This window comes from Magallana gigas, chromosome 1 (assembly GCF_963853765.1).
Source record: "Magallana gigas chromosome 1, xbMagGiga1.1, whole genome shotgun sequence".
NCBI classification, from domain to species: Eukaryota; Metazoa; Mollusca; class Bivalvia; order Ostreida; family Ostreidae; genus Magallana; species Magallana gigas.
Genome location: NC_088853.1, coordinates 60,828,514 through 60,849,450, shown reverse-complemented (window position 1 = coordinate 60,849,450; position 20,937 = coordinate 60,828,514). Strand labels below are relative to the sequence as shown.

General features: G+C 31.5%; 1 long non-coding RNA gene across 1 annotated transcript; it reads left to right on the top strand.

Moving 5' to 3' along the window:
• The first annotated feature begins 18,975 nt into the window (after positions 1-18,975).
• Positions 18,976-20,810, top strand: LOC136274028 (uncharacterized). The gene is made up of 3 exons (XR_010712289.1): positions 18,976-19,108; positions 19,913-20,158; positions 20,384-20,810. It is a non-coding gene; the product is annotated as an uncharacterized lncRNA (long non-coding RNA).
• The last annotated feature ends 127 nt before the right edge of the window (positions 20,811-20,937 follow it).

The window sequence follows — 20,937 nt, the reverse complement described above, 5'->3', positions numbered from 1 at the left end:
TTTTATAATGTGATACGTAATTAAGATTTTTTAAGGGTTCAAAATTCAAAAAATTAATCACCGATATCTCAGAAAGGAAAATATTTTGAAATGCAGTATAGAAGAAAAGATACTCAAAATGATCTACTAAACAATATGGATTCTTCAAAATTTCGTTAAACGACCCTTATAAGGAGATAAGGGATCGGCCCCTTAAACGCTCTTTCTGAGATATCTCAAGAATGGTAACAAATTTCTATACACTTGTTGAACAAAATATCTTTAAAAGTAAATAACTTTTCATTTGATACAAGGAAAAAGAGGCTGCCCCTCGAATTAGAGATCTAAATGTTTTCAACCAAAGCTCATACATCTAAAACAAAATAGTATCTGGCCCTTAGAATGTAGACTGTTGTCTTATATTTTAAATCACGTTTAGCCGTTAAATAGCAAAACCAAGGTCGAACATGTATTTCTTGTTCTAAAACACACGGAAGACCTCCTCGTTGCTCGCAACGAGATCGTGTCTAGTTCTTCTTATTCTTCTTCTTCTTCTTATTCTTCTTCATCCAAATTTGTCCAGGCCGTAACTTTAATACCCTTTGACATTAAGACTTCAAACTTGAAACATAGGTAGATGGTATTGTGAAGGAGTGCTCGCCACAAAAAGTTTTGACCTTGACCTATATTGTACTTTAAGGTCAAGCTTTTCATAAAAAATATTGTCTGGACCATAACACAAGACTCCTTTAACATACAAACTTTTAACTTGTATCATGGATAGATGGTATATAACCTAGTTGAACCTTACCAAAATTTTTGACCTTGACCTAGAATTTTTATTTCAAGGTCATATTAGAAAAAACTTCATCGTTCAACTCCTGAATATACTTTGACAAAAGGACTTCAAACTTTAAACAAAGAACAATAATAATACACTTAGGTGTACTATTGAATAATATTTGACATTGACCTTGTTTTACTCAAGGTCAAATTAAGAAATAAATAATAAAACTTTGTCTGGGTCATAACTTTAATACCCTTTGACATTAAGACTTCAAACTTGAAACATAGGTAGATGGTATTAAGAAGGAGTGCACGCCACCAAAAGTTTTGAACTTGACCTATTTTGTTTTTCAAAGTTAAGCTTTTTATAAAAAATATTGTTCGGACCATAACACAAGACTCCTTTAACATACAGACTTTTAACTTGTATCATGGATAGATGGTATATAACCTAGTTGAACCTTACTTAAAGAATTGACCTTGACCTAGAATTTTTATTTCAAGGTCATATTAGAAAAAACTTCATTGTTCAACTCCTGAATATACTTTGACAGAAGGACTTTAAACTTTAAACAAAGAACAATAATAATACACTTAAGTGTACTATTGAATAATATTTGACATTGACCTTGTTTTACTCAAGGTCAAATTAAGAAATAAATAATAAAACTTTGTCTGGGTCATAACTTTAATACCATTTGACATTAAGACTTCAAACTTGGAACATAGGTAGGTTGTATTGAGAAGGCGTGCACGGCACCAACAGTTTTGACCTTGACCTATTTTGTTCTTCAAGGTTAAGCTTTTTATAAAAAATATTGTTCGGACCATAACACAAGACTCCTTTAACATACAGACTTTTAACTTGTATCATGGATAGATGGTATATAACCTAGTTAAACCTTACCAAAATTTTTGACCTTGACCTAACAATTTTATTATAAGGTCAAATTAGAAAAAAAACTTCATTGTTCAACTCCTGAATATACTTTGACAGAAGGGCTTCAAACTTTAAACAAAGAACAATTATTATACACTTAGGTGTACTAATGATTTATATATGACCCTGACTATGTTTTACTCAAGGTCAAATTAAGAAAAAGATAATAAAATTTTGTCTGGGTCTGGGTAACATATAGCTGACATCATTCTTTTTCAATTGTTAAATTTGCCCCATATTACAATCCTTGGGGAGAAGGGGAGACATGTGTTTTTTTGTAAAAAAAAAACAATACCCACTAGTTATACCATTCTTTTGCTAATGTGTCAGAAATTTTAATTACTCAAGTTCATAAAGCCACAACACTGAAGTCAAAATTAGATAAGTTAGAAAACGCAATTTAAAGTCTTTTGGAAGGAAACATTTCTCCATGTTTGGTAGATTTCTCTTGCGGAAATCAATCATAAGCTTAGAAAATCTTACCAGAAATTTTATCTGGTACGCACGGATCCATCCTATTACTATTCTAATGGACAATTCATTTTTGCCAGAATCAAAAACGAGTTGTACATTACAGTTAAATTCCCTATTTCATCCAAAAGTACCCCCCTTCAACTGTATAAGGTCCTAAGTTTACCTGTACCAACTTCTGAGAATGTAACAGAAAAGATGCAGGCCACCCAACTTTTATCTCATTCCAGTTATTTTGCTTTAACCAGTCATCATGATTATTTTGTCTCTTGGAGTACTGAGGATCTTTCTAATTGTGTACAAAGTTCTGTAAGGATGTGTAATTTTAATGTTCCGTTGAATCTTATTACTATTCCAGACTGCACTATGGCTTTATTTGCAAACAATATCAAACAAATTAAGGAGCTTTGTAATTATAGGTAAATACCTACATTGTTAAGCTCTGATATCATTGAGCTTACAGCTACGTAAGTTCTGTTATACAACACCCCTACTGTTATTCCAGATTGTCATGAGGAGAAGAAGGTATTGAAAGGCTGTGCTTTTTGTGTCATATAGATTCCTTGTCGATGTTCGTTATCCACAGAATCATTATATTATGCCCCATGTTTAGTAGATTGTTATCTATCAACAGATAATTTTTCAGTTATTCACCAAGTTAATTTGGCATTATAACAAGAATTTTTTGACGAGTCTAAATTAGGCCATATTTTTGGAAATTCATTCTTACCTAATCCAGTCAACATGACAATTCCAGACTTCAAATTGTACAACCATTCTATATCACAAGTGTTAGCAAATGATCAGAAAGCACATCTCAGTTTGAGGAAAATAGCAAGTGCTGTAAAGAGTGATAGAAAAATATTTCGAACTTTAGCTGAACCTTTAATTGATTTATGTTTTTGGTTATGTTCTTTTAAATTTGAGCTTTTAGGGACGAAAGCAGTTATAGCAAGGGAGAAAGTAGTCATATTGCAGATATTATTTGAAAAATAATAAATGTCAGAAAGGACGGTTACATGTATAACTTAATGACCTTTGTGTACAAAAGAATTTAATATTTCATTTATATTTTTTATGATACATGTATTAATATAAGTTCCTTTTTTATTCATTAAGAGACGGATTAATTGAAGGGAAAGATTTGTTTAGACAGCTGTTCTTCCCACAAGGAAGAATGTTCTTGGTGTCATCTTTTTATTTGATAAGTAAAAGGTGTAAAATGATAGGTTTCACGAATGTTTCAAGTTAATCCGTAACCAATATATAGAGATGTCATTTATTTGTTTAGTTCATTCTAGCTGCTAGATTTAATAGGTGTTCATCTGTTAGTAGTTGTTCTTTAGGTTCGCTTTAATCTTTTGTTAATTCCGTGGTGAGAGTAAGTGCCATCCATTAGACCTTTTGTTAGGGGATTATCCTGTAGCGTCAGGTTCTAAGTCGAGCCTCGGTCAGTTTAGAATAAATAAATACATCACGTGATCACCAAATTAAATAGAATTACCTATTCAGAAATTAGTTTTGAACAAAGAATTAAGATTTTGATTGGTCAGTACCTGGGCAGGGAATCGCGGGTCTCCGATCTAGATAGCGTCCCCTCCGTGGGTCACTCTGATCGGAGACGCTAATAAAACAAGTTTAATTTTTATTACCAAAACTTAAGGACAGAACTATTTAAAAGTTGGATATATCTCAGTTATAATGATTAGAATTGATTTCTTATTTAATTCAATTATTTTTCTTATTACTGAACTTTGACCCGGAATATTTTATGTTGATCGTAGACGTTTAGATTTTACATTTTACACTTTTAATATTGGAAAACATTCTACAGTGGAGTTATCGAAAACACAATTTCCTCTAAATCTAGCATTTGCTTGTACAATACACAAGACCCAGGGAATCACTACAGACAAAATAGTTGTATCATTTGACGGATCATTCAGACCAGGTCAAGCCTATGTAGCCTTGAGTCGATGCAAGGACATAGATGGATTATGTCTTACTAGTTTTGATAAAACTAAAAAAAAAACAAGTCAACTGGTTCATTCAGAAATGAAACGACTGAGAACCCAAATGCCGTTTACTACAAGCTCGAGAATTCAAGACTTTGATGAAATTCAATTTCTGAAAATTTCTCACATTAATATAAGATCATTGAAATGTCATTCACAAGATCTTAAAAACGATGCATGTTTGTTATCTTCACATATAATTTGCATTTCAGAGTCATGGTTGTCAAAACAAGACAAGGATAATTCATTACAAATATGTGGATTTTACATGTATAGGAAAGATAGAAAAGACAGCTATAAAAATCTCAAAAGTGCTCAAAAGAAATATGCACAAAATGTAACCAGAAAGGTGGAGTCTCAATGTACGATAAAAATACCATACAATCTGAAATAATTGGTTCTTCAGATCAGGACTCTTCTGAAATGCTTGTCGTTAAAGTCTTCAACGATGAAATGCCACCGCTCACAATTGTTTCCCTTTATAGACCAAATCATGTCAATATGACGTCTTTGAAAAATACTTTGCAATTAGTATTACACAAATGTCAAACAAAGGAGGGTTTATGTTTGCTTATTGGAGATTTTAATATTGATTTCTTACAAAAGAGAGACTCTGTAGTAAGCAAATTCTGTTCTGTAAGGCAATTTCGGCAAATTATATCTGGTGCTACCCATGTTTCTGGCTCTCTGTTGGACCATATTTATATAAACAATGAAATCATTCATTATTTCTCGGGGATAATTCCAACATATTACTCTGACCATGGTGCAATTTACTGCTGTATTCCAACCAAATCTAATAGCGTACACATTTCAATCAATGGGAAGCACATTTCCATCAATGATGAAGAAAAGGATGATAATGTAATCGCAAAATCACATGATGAAAAAAGAGTATATAAATCAACCGTAAATCCAAAACATAAAACAAAGAAAACGACCAAAAGATCTCAAACAAACAAAAATGTCTCTTCACATATCAATATCCAAGAGAACGTTAGCATCATCGATGAAAATTACAATCCTCTTTCTGTGCGTGAGCTTAAAAAGGAAAGAAATAGCACAAAAATTACATGTTGATATTCGATCAGATGAAATAAGAAATCCAGCATTATATGATCTCAGATATATTGGCATAATCCGAAATTTACAATCTGTAACTCAAAATGTTACCATTGATGCAACAGAGCCAGATGGAAATTGTTTTTTTCGTGCAATAAGCAAGGAAATATTGGGGTCAGAAGATTATCATCGACTAATTAGAATCATCATTTGCGATTTCCTTCTAAATCACCAACAAACATTCCAAACATGGCTGGAAAATGGAGCTTATCAATATCAACACCATATAGAATTGATGAGAAAAAAAAGAACATGGGCAACCGAATTAGAAATTTTAGCAGCATCAACAATTTTCAACTGTGATTTGTATATATTTACGAACAGCTACATCCAAAATCGTAATCAGGGTTGGAAATGGATTAAGTTTCCTCCACAAGAAATACATAATACAGATATAGCTTATCATTTGGATGGCAATATTTATTTGCATCATACATGGGGAAATCATTATGACAGGGTTGTTTCAGCTATATCACTTTATTAATGACCACGTGTCTCTATAGAGCTGGGACATATTTGATTCCCTTTTGTATTCTTGATATTTTGCCTATTTTTAATATTAAATGATGCATATGAATATCAATGCAGACATATCACAGTTTATCAATGTTCAATGACATTTGTTTTCATACTGAGTATGAATCAACCTAAATATGGGTCAATTTTATTACCCAACAACAAACCCATGACAAAAATGATTTTTACATGTATCAAAATATCCTGTATATATTAATGTTTATTCTCTCCTTGTTTCTTCCTGTGTTCCTTATGTATGTTGTTTATGTGAAAGATAAATACGGGAGTCTTGTTGGGGATTCCATTAATGAATACAGATTCCACATATTTCAGTTTAACAACAGAGATAATTATGATGAAAACCATGTTCAAATGGCTAATGAATGCCCTATCTGTTGTAAGGTATGTGTGCCAAATTGCAGACATGCATATATTGTAATTGGTTAACATTATTCAATGAACGCCCCATACCATAGTGAATCTCAATGCCTTTTACTTGTTTCAATATAAAAAAGTCTAAATTTTAAAAATCTAAAAACAACAAAATATTTGTCTTTTGCAGTAAAATTTGCTCATAAATCAATCTAATAATCTCCCATATTAGTTATCAATCCATTATTTTCAAATTCTAAGAAGAACTCAAAAACAATTTATCCTTATAGAATTTGGAAAATCAAATGCAGAAAACTTACAACAAATAAGTTTTAAATGAAATTTTAATCTTTTGAATAACAATCTGCAAAACTAATGTAAAGTCAAATCAAAAGTGAAGAGTTGAAATTTTAAGGAATTTTGGTGACTGCTATAATAGGATTGAATCATGATATTTTGAAGTACTTATACAGTCTCATAACTGCAGCGGCGTGGGCATACAAATTGAGTAACACGTGTTAACGCGTTATGAAAATTTGCATACACACATCACTGCAGTTATACTGTATACTTAAAAAAATCATGATTTATTGATTATATTTATATTTTTTTTTAACTTCTTGCCTTGTCTGCAAATGTGATATATACCTTTTATTCCTGTCTTATCCTAAGGGTAAATTAATATTAATGTAATTAATAATATTAACATACATCTACATGGTCATCTTAAAGAAACATGTGTGTTATGGCAGTATTTATGGGTTTTGGGCTCTTAGTTTTGAACAATTTAATGGTTTCCCAACCAACAAACGCTCAGTGGAAATCAAGATAAAGCGAAAGTTTCTGCAGATTAGATTTGCCGCTGACATAAATCACAAAGAGTGAGGGGAATTTTCTGATTTTTTTTTTACAGAGTTTTGTAGAGAGGAAATTGACAGCCCAAAAATTCCAACTCCAAAACTACAAGTGGCTTCAGAGGAACCAATCAACGGACAAGACCCTCTTGTATGGACTGATTTGTCACTTTTGCAGGTGAAGCAGGAGGCCTATACATTGGTTACCATGAGCCAGAACGAGCGTGATGACCTAAATGAAAGGAGTGTTTATTTGAAACTTCATTTCCAGGTGATGCAATAGCAAGGGTAGCCAAAAAGTATAGCACTGTCTATTGGACTAATGAAATGTATGGTTCTGTTTCTAGTTCCAGGTGCAAAAACTACAAGATGCTGATGCCCAAATTGGAAGAAGATGATTCCAAGCTTGATCCTGATTTCGGTGATATTAGGCCAGGAAAAGTTTCACACTATCTGATGCATTCAATCGAATTAAATGGTTGTATTAAAGTTCATCTTTTGGCTGTTGTAGAGTGGTTCAGGAAAACAAATGCAGATCTTGGTTACCTCCATCCTATCACTGGCTGGCAGAGCAGAATGATGGCCTGCATCCTACATACCGATTCAGAGGATACTCGGAAAGTGTGCTTGGACCTTAAAGAATCATGGTATTCAAAATTTCATCGTTGTGTCGCCATTACCACGCCATGTGTTTCTTAAAAACAGTGAAGTGAAAATCATTCATATTAATTTGAATTAATTTCATTTTTGTGAGTATTCCAAATTGGAAAAGGAATCAAACCAGAGATAGAATATTGATAACTCTATTGTATCACTGAAATGAGGATTAAGGTATGTAAATAATGTGTACATATATGAAAATAAATCACAGGGCATATCGCTAAATATATCCACTTTCAGTCTCCCTGCAACTCAGTTGTTGCACTTTTTTTGTACATCAATTGTTACAATGTATTGTTTTAGTGCAGATTTTAGAGTGGTGAGTGATAAGGATGTATTTGTAAAATGTGATAACTGATATTTGTTGAGTCTTAATAGTTTGAACAAATTTAACTGCTATATTGTTGTATGTTATTTTAAAATGGCTTCAAAATAAGTTTTTTTTTATATCGAGTTAACAAAAAGACAAAAGAATATTAGTTGATGTGTTGTACGTCAATTGCGATGAAAGTGAAAAAAAAAGTAACTGATGAGGTGGAATTGTTTGCTAACACGCTTGTTTTAAAAAAAGTATAACATCTGTTTTGAAGCAATATATGTATTAATTCGGTGTTAAAATTCGAGAATTATCACATTGTGGAAGCCAGTCGTTGCTCGTTCTGTTTAACCTTTAGCTCCATTAGCATATATTGTTAACTCGTACCAAAACATAAATAGTTCCTTAAAATTACAAACATACGATTTTCTTCAAATTTTCTACAGTGAAGGGGTAACTTATGATTAAACACTATGCAAAATTAAAAAATAATTGACCGGATACTTTATCTGTTAATCTCAAAAACGGTAATGACGTCATCTAAATATAAAATAACGTATTAAGTTTAGAGCAGTATCTATCATATTTGAAAGTTTAATGAAAATCGGTTGAGTCGTTTTTAGAAATCGCGTGCACAAAATTTGTTGGAAAAAAAATAGCCACAAAAAAGAAACAAAACGAAAACAACATGGTCTTCCGTTTGAAACGGAAGACCTTAATAATGAAGAAAGTACAAGGTCTTCCGTTGGAAACGGAAGACCCTAATGACGAAATTCCAGTGAACTCTCAGTCTGTAACTAATATGTGTGAGGACATCGCAAGTGAGGATGAGTTTAATTTAATGGATGAAATGGATTATTGTATGGACTCCGAGTTCCTGGGTTCTATCAATGAGACGGCTGAAGACATTCAATGCATTCTAGACGACATTATCGCCACAAACCCGGGACTAGTGGATCACGAAGACCCCCCAGTTGTCGCAGCCACTGAAGAAGACGACGTAAAAGAAGAAGAGGCCGTTCAAAATGATGACAACGGCCAGTTAATCAACACATAACTTTACACAAAGGATTCTACCTAACTCATACTAATCCCATATACTATTACTCACATGCTAAATTCCTCTACGCACGAAATAATAGGCATGTCTACCTATCTGTAAAATTTCCCATTTCCACTCACAAGGCCCCAATGCAACTCTACGAAGTTACCTCCCTTCCTGTTCCTATTAATATTTCCTCATCGCATGCTACCGAACTTCTTAACATCCCAAAATACTTTGCAATTACCAAGCACCATGACTACTACCTAAACCTTAAATCTGATGTTTACTCAACTGTGTGCATGCAGGTCCCACTATCCTTTGTGATCATAACTTACCATTGAAGCCTAACCAGTTAGGATTGCTCCATTGCAATTTTTAACAATGATGTCAAGGCGATTCATAAACTTTGTAACTTTAAGTTCATTCCAAATGTGTTGAATTCCAACATCATTGAATTATCCCCAACATCTGTATTGATTTATAAGATTCAAAGTTTATCACTTGATTGCCCAAAAGAAAAGAAAGTGATTTCAGGTTGTGCATTTTGTATCATTCATGTACCACGCAAATGTTCATTGTCAACTGATTCTTTATATTTACCCCCTCGTTTAGTGAATTGCTATCAATCCCAGCAAAATTTTACAATTCTGCATTCTTTCAACCTTGCTTTACTTCAACAATTTTTTGATGAAAACAAACTTGCAAATTTATTAGGTGATACTATATTCCCTAAGCCTATTGATTTGAAAGTCCCATTGTTTAAAATTTTTAACCATTCCATGGATAAAGTCATTCCTTCTTCCTGGCCTGACACCAATGCTATTTTAATATTTACCACTATGGGAGGAACACTTGTCTCTCTGATATTCTGTGTTTTGGCTTTAATCAAATTAAGAAAACTCAAAAGTGAATTATTAATCTTACAACAAGTGGCACAAGCAAATTCTCAAACAATTCCTTTATTTATTTATCAAGCTAAAACAACAGCACCTGTTTTAAAAGCGCCAGTGTCTTTTGAAGAGTTGTTAATTTCCGAGATTTCTTGGATTCATGCAGTTTTCACTGTTGGTTTCATCATAATTATTATTTTGTGCATTATTATCATTTACCTTTGGAGAGCAAGACCATCTAAAGAAACAATTTTACAATTGGAAATTACATCTGGTGGTAAATGTGCAACAATTCCTCTTTTGACCTTGCCTTTGTGTCCATCTTATTACAAATTTCAGAGCCCGGTCATTAGAAATTTAACAACTTCCCCAAATTTTCTAAATTTCAAACTTTTTGCAGACTGGGATCAATTCGACGTTATTGATAAACAATCTTCCAAAACAATCCAAATTCCGAAAGTAATTACTTTGAATTGGCTTAATCATTCAAATGTGACAAAAATTTTAAAACAACCATATTGTGCATATGTTATGGTTACACACCAAGGTTTTAATACAATCATAACTCCCTCCTCCTTAAGTCAAAACTCTTGTGACTTGCTTACAATTGTTTAGTTAATTAATCATACCTTCATTTTCAGCAACCAACATGAGTGAGTTTTATCTTTTTATGGGCATTAATTGACTTGAATGATAAACAGGACTTAATGAGATTTGAATTCTTTTTCTGCAAATAAATATTTTTTTATACTGTGCAACATGTAGTGTAGTTCTATCTTATGTATATATGTTTTATTTGTTTGCTTATTTGTTTTATTTGTCTACCATTTTTGTGTTCTATAAATGCTGTTCTTCTTTTTAATAAATCAAAGAAGAAACTTGATTGGCATAATGATACCTGTGAATTTTCACTATATTCAGCAACAATTTTTTTTTTTTTTATTGCTCAATTGTACATACTTATATTAGGTTTTTATTTTAATCTCTACTTGTTTTATTTTTGGTTTGGGGACCAAACCTATTGTGGCCAGAGGGGGGGGGGGGTAATTTGTCATGTAATCATTTTCAACTTTAGATTGAAAATTAATAAAAGACATTTGTCGTGGAGAAAAACTTACAGTTTTCAATATACTTATTAATCTCTGAAATATGTATTTAAATTAAGTAATTCAAATAGTTAAATTTTCATTTCTTTGAAATATATTCTATAATAAATTAAACTATTACAGAATTTAATGATTTTAGTGCTTTAAGAAAAAACGTTCAGAAATTTTTATGTATTTTATTTTAACTTTTGTCTGGTTACTCTGAGGTGTCATTTTATTTATTGCACATGTCAACTTTATTTTATCGGGTATGCCAAACTGAAGGTTTCTTTGTTCTTCAGATAAAAGTTTTTCGAACGTAGGCTTCACAAGATTTTTGAGGTAATTTTGTTGTAAATGTTTTTATAGCATCCATTTGATTAAGTCCATGAGTGATAAGTTCTTTGTTTTGGGATTAACGATGCCCCTAAAATTATTTACCTGGCCAAGTGTTGTTTAATTAGTTGCGTCACAAAGACTTATAGATTAAGTGGACACGCATTGACCAAGTGTTCTTTTGTAATCTAATTCTTTTTTTGACAACCAATATCTCCAGAATCATTTTTGATTGGTTAAAAAGGACATCTTAGAAATTTGATTCAAACAGGTTGCGCGTCCCGGCTGGTCACTTTTCATTGAATAAAACCAGCCGGACGTTTACTTTATTTCTGCCTTCTTTTAATCTATCTAGGTAACTTTAGTTTTATTTTTCTTAGGTAATTAATTATTGTGGTTAAACTTTTAAAATCATTCTAATTAAGAAATTTTAGAGCTTGAAATTAATTTAGTAAAGGATTTAATTAAAAGTTTTTTTTTTTTTTTAATTTTGGTCATTGCTCACTTTGGTCTTTGTCTAAGTTAGAAATAATTATAGTGTAGTTAGTAACTTTTGTATACATCCCTAATGCAAACCTGTTTACAAAGTGAAGGTATGTAGTGAAATAGTTTTTATGTTGCACAGTAAAATTTGTAAATTTTTATGTTCAGTGGGATCGGGATCGAGGTGCAAATTATTGCCAAAAATGGACATACTTACTTTCATTATTGTTAGAAATATTAGTGAGATGATCGCCGATGTGTTATTAATGATATATTACATAATAATGGCATTTATATTCTCAAAAGTATTTAAGCAATATGCATGTTTTCGCATTTTTGAAGCAATGTCAGGTAAAGTAGAATTTGCAAAGATTTTCAGTTTATTTGTATTACGTAATCAATCGCCGAGTCTCTGATCCCAGCTTTATTGTTTACTTTGTTTACATGAAAAAGAATAGAAAAAGGTTATGTCAGGTTGTTTATAGCATTGTTTTATTTTTGGTTTGATTTAATCAAGATATTGATTTACGATTTGTTGTTTAATTTCTAAACTTTAACATGTTTAAATTAGGTAACTTTGATGGAATGAAATTTTTAATAACATTGGTAAATTTATAAGGCCTTGAGTCGCTCTCTATAGCTTGTTTTATGTCACTTTTCATCATTGAATAAAACCAGCCGGACGTTTACTTTATTTCTGCCTTCTTTTAATCTATCTAGCCTCAACAAACGGATACATCCATTGGGTTGAGAAGCTGCCCAAGTCTTTGTTTATAACCAAAATAACAAGACAAATAACAAAAGGGTGTGACTGGTGGAGAATAATTTGTCATGTAATCATTTTCAACTTTAGATTGAAAATTAATAAAAGACACATTAGCATTTTACATGTGAAATTTTGTTTTTATTGCGCGTTATTGATATATATTGATATGTTGCTATATTTTTTTTTTATTTTGTTAGGTGCTATCTTTATATTTAAACGGAGTCAAATCTTACGGCAGGGGAGTTGTAACGGTTTAATATCTTATCTTCATTGATATAATTTTTCATTAATTGTTTACACATTATCTTCATTTAGGCTGTAAATCTTATCAGTTTCTTAATCGTCCCTCTAATCTCACCTCCTGCTGACTCCACACTGACCATTAATTATATAATTATACAGTGTATCGACTCCTGATAGTTAGGATCCTAAAAAGTGCTCCTGATCGTCAGGGGCGGATCTCTGGTATACATAGCGCGACAATAGCTAGGACAGAAGACACTTACTTAGAACTTACATGTACTTAGTCGCAGAACTTACTTAGATACGACTCACTTAGGAATTGGATTTTTAAATTCGTCTATGTTTTGGATTTACGTGTATATGTGATTGTGTTTACTTGGATTTTATACTGAGGATTATTTGTTCGGAATGTTTATATTTGTGATGTGTAATAAACTGTAGACTAGAAATTCGGCGTCTATTTTCAAATGTGAAGAATTAAAGGTATTGTAAGACCACTCGGTGCGGCGCTACACTTGTATATGTGATTGTGATTATTTGGATTTTATAATGTGTATTATTTGTTCAGAATGTTTAAATTTATGATGTGTAAATAAACAGTTGACTTGAAATTCGTCATCTATTTTCAAAATGTGAGGAACAAATATGGAAACTGAAATCATGAAAGGTTGTTGTAAGACCGCTCGGTTCGGCGCTACATTTGCCCTGCAAATGTACGTATATGAAAAACTTCATCAGTACTTTGTTACTTCTGATGACTGTGGGACATACTGCCGTAACACTTAGATTCAGCTGATGGCCGATTGTGCTTCACGCCAGAAACAGGTACACCATTATATCGGCCTCTGTGTCGTATTAAATTATATCTAAATTAAGGTACGAGTTAACAAATTATGCCAACAGAGCTAAAGGTTAAACTGAACGAGCAATGACTCGTTATCACACTGGGATAATTTTCGGAGATAAACACCGAATGAATGTCTATAATGTTTCACAATATATATATATATATATATATATATATATATATATATATATATATATATAAAACGTTTTCAGTAGACGATAACACAATTATCCATTTTTTCAAATTTACTCCAGAGCGCTTTCGCCTGATCGGCTCTTCAGTGGATTTCAAATTGTAACAGAAATAACAAACGTTGACATCGTTATTATTACGTCATAAAGTAGACAACGTCATGCACAATGTAAACAATATTTGGAGATGGCGGCAAATATTTTTTACAAACATATGTAAACGTAATAAAATATGTACAAATGATATTGTTTTAAGATAAGAGGTTAATAAAATGAAAGCTAAATAAAGTCAATGCAGAATAAATAATGCAATTATCGATTATCTTTTGCAAGTCGTAGCTGATCACTTTCCTCGCGTACTTTGTACAATGGAAAAATTTCAAATCGGCCTCTCCCGCACACATCAAAATGTTCACTACACGGAGTGTTACGAACAGAAGGATCCCTTATCTGCTGCTTATGTACCCTCATACGGTCTGCTAATTTGGTCCCTGTTTGCCCAATGTAATTTTCTCCGCATCCATCACAGGTCAAGCAGTAAAGATGATTTTGGGTTTGCAGACAGACAGGACAAACAATTTCATTCAAAAATGGTACGGTTTTCAAAGTCAACTCTAATATGAACTGAGAATCCAAAAACATCATTTATTGCATTAATTGTCTCCAGCTGGTAAGTTTTTGTATGTATTTTGTCAGTTTCATAGTATATTTACGGGGTGTGGTCTTTGTTATTTTCGTTGTATAAATGAATATGTCTATAGGTAATTATTGTTTCAGTGCGGGGATAGTTATATCGTTAAGGCCAGTGGGTCAGTGGTGAAACGTCAGTGAAGGCTTGGCGTAGCATATGTTGGGCAGGACTACCCCTGCGAGATGAAATTCATGATTTTAAGAACTTTAATGAACCGTTCATGAAGTTTCATGATGTGTTCATGACTGGTTCATAACTGGTTCATAAAGGGGGTTCATGAATTTTATTCATGAATATATTCTTAAAATGTAATTCATGAACAAATTATGAATATACAAGAATACAGGAAATTCCTGGTATTCAAATTAGTTCTAGGTATTGAACAATCATGAATTTTCATGAAGTTATAATTTACGAAATATATAATTAATTTGAAATACTTTTATAACTAACATAATTTACTCTAGTATTCAGAACACTATCTTTTTTTAAAAAAATTATACATCTAAAAATATTAATATTAAAACAGTCTTCATGAACATTCATGAATATTCATGCAAACACCGATATAAATGTGGCATCTTTAATTTTGAAAAAGAAAGATCTGATATATTATAGTTACTTTATTTATTCAATTCTAAGAAACATGTAAATTCATTGACAACAGCGAAGGTCTCAGACATCATGATCAAATGGTCATTACTAGATCCTAAATTTGACGCTTAATTTCTTCATTGTTCAATTTATATTTTTTTTAAAAATGACATAATTTATTAGTGAATAATCAGTCTTTGCAGATGATACATTATGGCTGTTTTATGTTGTTAAAAATCTTGTAAACTAAACTGAAAAAGTGAATTAATTTAAAACTTTGCATATTTCTTTGGAAAAAAGATTTAGTATACGTTGAATTCCAACTTGTTTGAAGTACATTGTATATCAAGTTTATCAAAGACGTGGTAGGTTGTCAGTCTATCATAGAAGCATAAATACACACAAGACGAAGTGCGTCTGTTCCTGGGAGAACGACAGAGAAAATGTTCCGAGCACATTCGGTTGAAATTTGGACCCCGTCGAGTTTAGAACCTTTGCGGTTTCTTTGTAAAAGGCATTACTTTTGCACACATTTGAAAGCGATTCATTCTAAGAAGTTACAAATCCGTTATGTAAATATTCCGTTGAGAACTTCCATCAATTCATTTATGATTAGCTGTTTAAACTCAGACAACTACCGTTACTACACTCCGAGTTTCGAGGAGTCCGCCATTGTTTATGAGGTGTCATGTCGATTCGCCTCCGTTACAAAAACACACTGAACTTCAATTTGTCAATTAACTTAATGATAAGCAATAATGAAAATATTACTTTAAAACATTAATGCAAATTATAGAAATAAAGAATGAAAGAATATTTAATTGAGTGTAAATTATTTTTTAAGTTCCAAAACCTTGAGGGTTCAAAAACGAAGGGGGTTGAAGTTTAACAGACACAACTTATGTAAACCGAACGATATTAAATCGTACGTTTCTTCAATCTCTGAAAATATAATAATGAAAACTTAAGCATTTTATAATTAGTTTCATTTAAAGATATTTTTTGATTATTATTAACATATGTTAAAAAATTTATTTAACTAATTGAAAGACAGTCAGCGAGTTGTTTTGATTCTTTTACGTCACTTCCGCCCAGTGATTACGCGTTTTGAATGAAAGCAGACGGATCTTCAACATGAGCGATGGATTAATTCAGCATGGAACATGCAAGAAGATAATGCAGCAGATGTAGTTCAAAGTAATGGTATTAAAGGTAATATAGTATGTATACATGTATATTGAAATAACTTTTATGAGGGAGTCAAAACGTAAGATTAAGTTTTGTTCATTTTTTCAAACATTTCAAAATGGCGGTTTTTAATTTGTAGTGAAATTCTTTTTTGACTAACTTATAAGTTTTAACTACATAATTGATAATAAATTACACATTTGATATACCAAAATCGGTGCAATTACAAGGTAAAGTTATATGCTGATGTCATTTGAGTTAATACAAATTTTTTTTTACTCTAGAATTATGCAGTGAAACCAGAATATTGGACAGCCCTAAAGATAGTGATCTTTGAACATTTTCAGTAAGTAATAAATAAATGCTATTGCAAGTATTGAAAATTTCTAATAGAATGGCCAGTATCATTTACAAATTTGAAAACAGTTATAGTTTCATCGCAACAAATTAAAGAAGTATTTTATTCGAGTATATAGATACATTGAAATGGATTGAACAGCAGGCAGGGATGTGGTAATTGAAAAAAGTATTTGTAATTGAGTGTAATTAATTACATTTTTCAAAGTAATTGAAAGTAATTGGTAATTGAGTCTGTCTTCAATTACAAGTAATTGAATGTATTTAAATACATTCCAAAAATATTGTGTATTTTCAATTACTTTTCAATTACATCTCAATTACTTTTCTCCAAGTTTAAGATATAATAAAGGTTTCTTATAATGATAAATAGATTTTATACATGTTTGGCATGGACTTTTGTTTATACAATAATTAAATGTCCCATAATGTTTCATATGTTTATACAGTATGACACACTGCCCAGAGCAATAGGTAAAGATCTAATTTTGTGGAGGTGTGAACTCCTTCAATACCCAAGAACCCCAATTGATTTTAGACTGAAATGAACGGATTTTAGACTCAAGGGAATCAAAATATCTCATTCTTGTGAATTATAGCAATTATGATTTATATACTGATATGCTGTACTGCCAAAAGTTGTACTTTCTGAATAAACATAGTTTTAATATGTGAATAAAAATTAATTCACTATAGAGAAAATATATTATTCAGAACCAAAAATGAACTCAATGGTACTTAATGAATTTAATGTTAAAGAAAATTTTTAAGAAATCTGATCTGAACTGAACTATACAACCTTTAAAAAAATAACCGTACATAGAGCCCTGTATATCTTATTGTCGTTAATATATGTATATGTTCTCAAGATTTAAAAAAATAAAACTAAAGTATTTGAAATGTAATTAATTACATTTATCAAAGTAATTGAGAGTAATTAATTACATTTTAAAAAATCAATGTAATTGTAATTGCAAGTAATTGATAAAATTGTCAATGTATTTGAAAGTAATTAATTACTTTTCAAAGTAATTGAACCCAACTCTGACAGCAGGCATAATGCCTATTTATGTTTTCTCCTGAATTTTTCATCTTGTTTCATCTTGAGTTGTTTTATTTTTCTGCGATATCACTTTTTCTAGGGTAGGCACTCTCATTCTTAAGCTCTAGTGCAATTTCAGCATTATCATTTGATAAAAATATTTGAAATGAGAATTAAATGAGATGATTGAATGATTAGTTGATGTTCCAAATGTTTTAAACGACATGTCATAATTAAAAGTTACTGCTATTTGTCATATTATTTTTGTACAGTACAGAGGTACAACTCTTCTGCCACCGAAGGGGCTATATATGTGAAGCCTGAAGAATTGCCACCAAGAAGTATTGTCACCAAGACACTCTGGGTTTGTAGAAAATAATCATTTAAAGGATGGAGCATTTTACCTACCATGCAGTAAATGCACATTGCAATATATGGAATACAAGTGAAATCAACATGAGCAGAGGCAAGGAAGATGCAACAAAGGAAGATTTCATAAAGAACATATTGATAGTTATCATCTAGTAATCATATAATGTCGCTTATATTTCAAATCATTGCATATTGGTATGTCAATTCTAATATTGTAACATTCCTTTAAAGCTAATGAGTTAGTATTGATATCATTACCTTTTGTTTTTTAAAACAACTTTATTAAACTTGCTGATTATTTAAAGTGATAGTCAGTACATAAGAATTATGTGATACTTAAGAAATTGTCTCATTATTCTTCAATTTATTATAATAAAGTATTTTATATTTGATTTTTTAGGAGATTTTACCTTTTTATATACAAAATGTAGAAGGTAAGAATTTTCATGAATAGTTCATGAATTTTATTTATGAATTATTCATGAATAAAATTCATAATGATATTCATGAACAGTTCATGAAGATTCATTAAACTTATTCATGAACAGTTCATGAAGATCCGATGAACTTATTATTGGACATTCATCAAATGATGAAGCTTCATGAATATAACTGTTCCTGAATTATTCATGAAAAATTATATTCATGAATATTCCTCAACATTTTTCATGAACAAAAATTCATGATTTTAAAATGTCCAATAATAAGTTCATGGGATCCTCATGAACTGTTCATGAACATTTCATGAATATAATTCATGAATCATTCAAGGGAAAATCATGAATTGTTCATGATCGTCTCGCAGGGGTAGGACCGAGTACTATTAACGGAGCAGCGCGTGACGCAATTGGGACGCACGGGAGCTCGTTTTTGAACGTTTATTGTCAGGAGGCCCTGTGTGGATAGTTTTTCAGTGAGAGACCTTCGAGTCTGGGACTGAAGACAGGGTATTTTGTTTACGTGTTTTGTGTGCTATGGAGGCCCAGTGGTTACTATTTTAGGGTGGCTTTTGCTATTATTTGAAGCCAATCTTTCAATTCTATTTTATGATTAAATGATTTATTAGTTTACCTAGTGATAAAGTTGATTGTTTAATTACAGATAACATTCCAATTTACTTTTTTTTCTGTGAAATTACATATAACAGTATTGGTAATTTTGATTTGTTGGTTTATTCCTTTACATACTGTTATAGCTATATTTAGCCAGCGTTTAAAGCATTTATTTGTTTCATATAGATACTGACAATTGAATGTGTTAAAGATTAATTCACTGTTGTTTCGTTGTCAGTGTTGATCGATTAACTTTTTAAAGTTATATTTTCTTTCTTTGTGAGAAAGTGAGGGTGTGTGTTAGTGTGAGTCTCTTCATATTCTATTATTTTATTTTGTTTTGTTGATAAATATATTCATTTTGTTTTGTTTATTTTACTGTTTGTCGTTTTCGCTATCACCCCCACAAAATTCAAAAAGAACTTCATTACACATGGCAAATAGTTTTTATATGTATTTGAATTACACATTTTTTATAACATAAATTCTTGGACTTTTCCGACAAGAATATTGAGAAAACCCCATATGAATCATGTTGTGCAATATTTAAAGATAAAATTATTTCCATCAAATCAATCAGTAATCGAAATATTTCAAGCATCTGCAATAAATAGTTGCTGAAAAATTTGTTTGAAAATTTACATTTTTGACCCTAACATATCCAACTTACCAAAAACGTTTTCAATTCTCTAATTTCAGAAATCCACCTACGACTTCTTTGTCGTGCTGGAGGAAGGGGAGGAGAGGAAGTTCCTGTCGAGGACTGGACAGGAATTCTCCCGTTTTCTAACTACGCTTCTCAACCTAAAAAACCTAAAAACCGGTAGTAAGATGATAATATCCACTAAGAAAAAGTTCTCTAAGCTTCCGGGTGAAGTGCTTAAGACTGCTGAAGACTCGTTCTATGCAACACAGTTCAACTTCACAATGAGAAGAGGAACCATTGTAAGTACCATCAACTACAAATTAAGTAGTAACTTTTAACAATTATAAACAATCATATTTACAATTAAATCAAAAAGATTTGTACAAAGCATATAAGGGCTTAAACAAAAGGCCCATGGGCAACATCCTCAGGTCATAAGCAATCTTTGTGTGAAGCAAGAATTTCCAATGTTTCTCTATAAGTAACATATGGACCAGATACAAATTGTGCACTTTTTCTGCCAGTGACCTTGACCTTGCCAGAATGACTTTAGGTCAAGATGATGACACATTCTTAGGTCGTAAGCATTCTATATGTAAGGCAAGACCTTCCAATGTTTCTCCATAAGAAAGATGTGGACCAGACACCAACTTTGCACAGACAGAGGGATTGACATGGTGATTTTCGTATTTAACATTTTACCGTAGATAAGGCCAAAATAGAATTCTTGTTTGTTTGGAATTGCCTGCCGCTTCATTGAGATACCTCCCACTGATAACATTTTATTAGAAAGAAAGTATAAAAAAAAATTATACAGAGATTTTAATTTTTCCATCAATTTATAATTACTTTAAAATATACCTCAGTTTTGAAAAATAAAAAAATATTGATCTTCCTCCCTCCTGGGTCTAGATACTCCCAGGTCGCAATTCCAAACAAGCACTTTTTTAAGGCTGGCCTAACCCCCATACAAATTATGCACATGTTCACAAAATTTAATTCTGTCATTTTGATTGAAAGATAGAAATAATGAACTATGACTTTTTTGTAATTATAAAACAGGTCCAGCAAAATCATT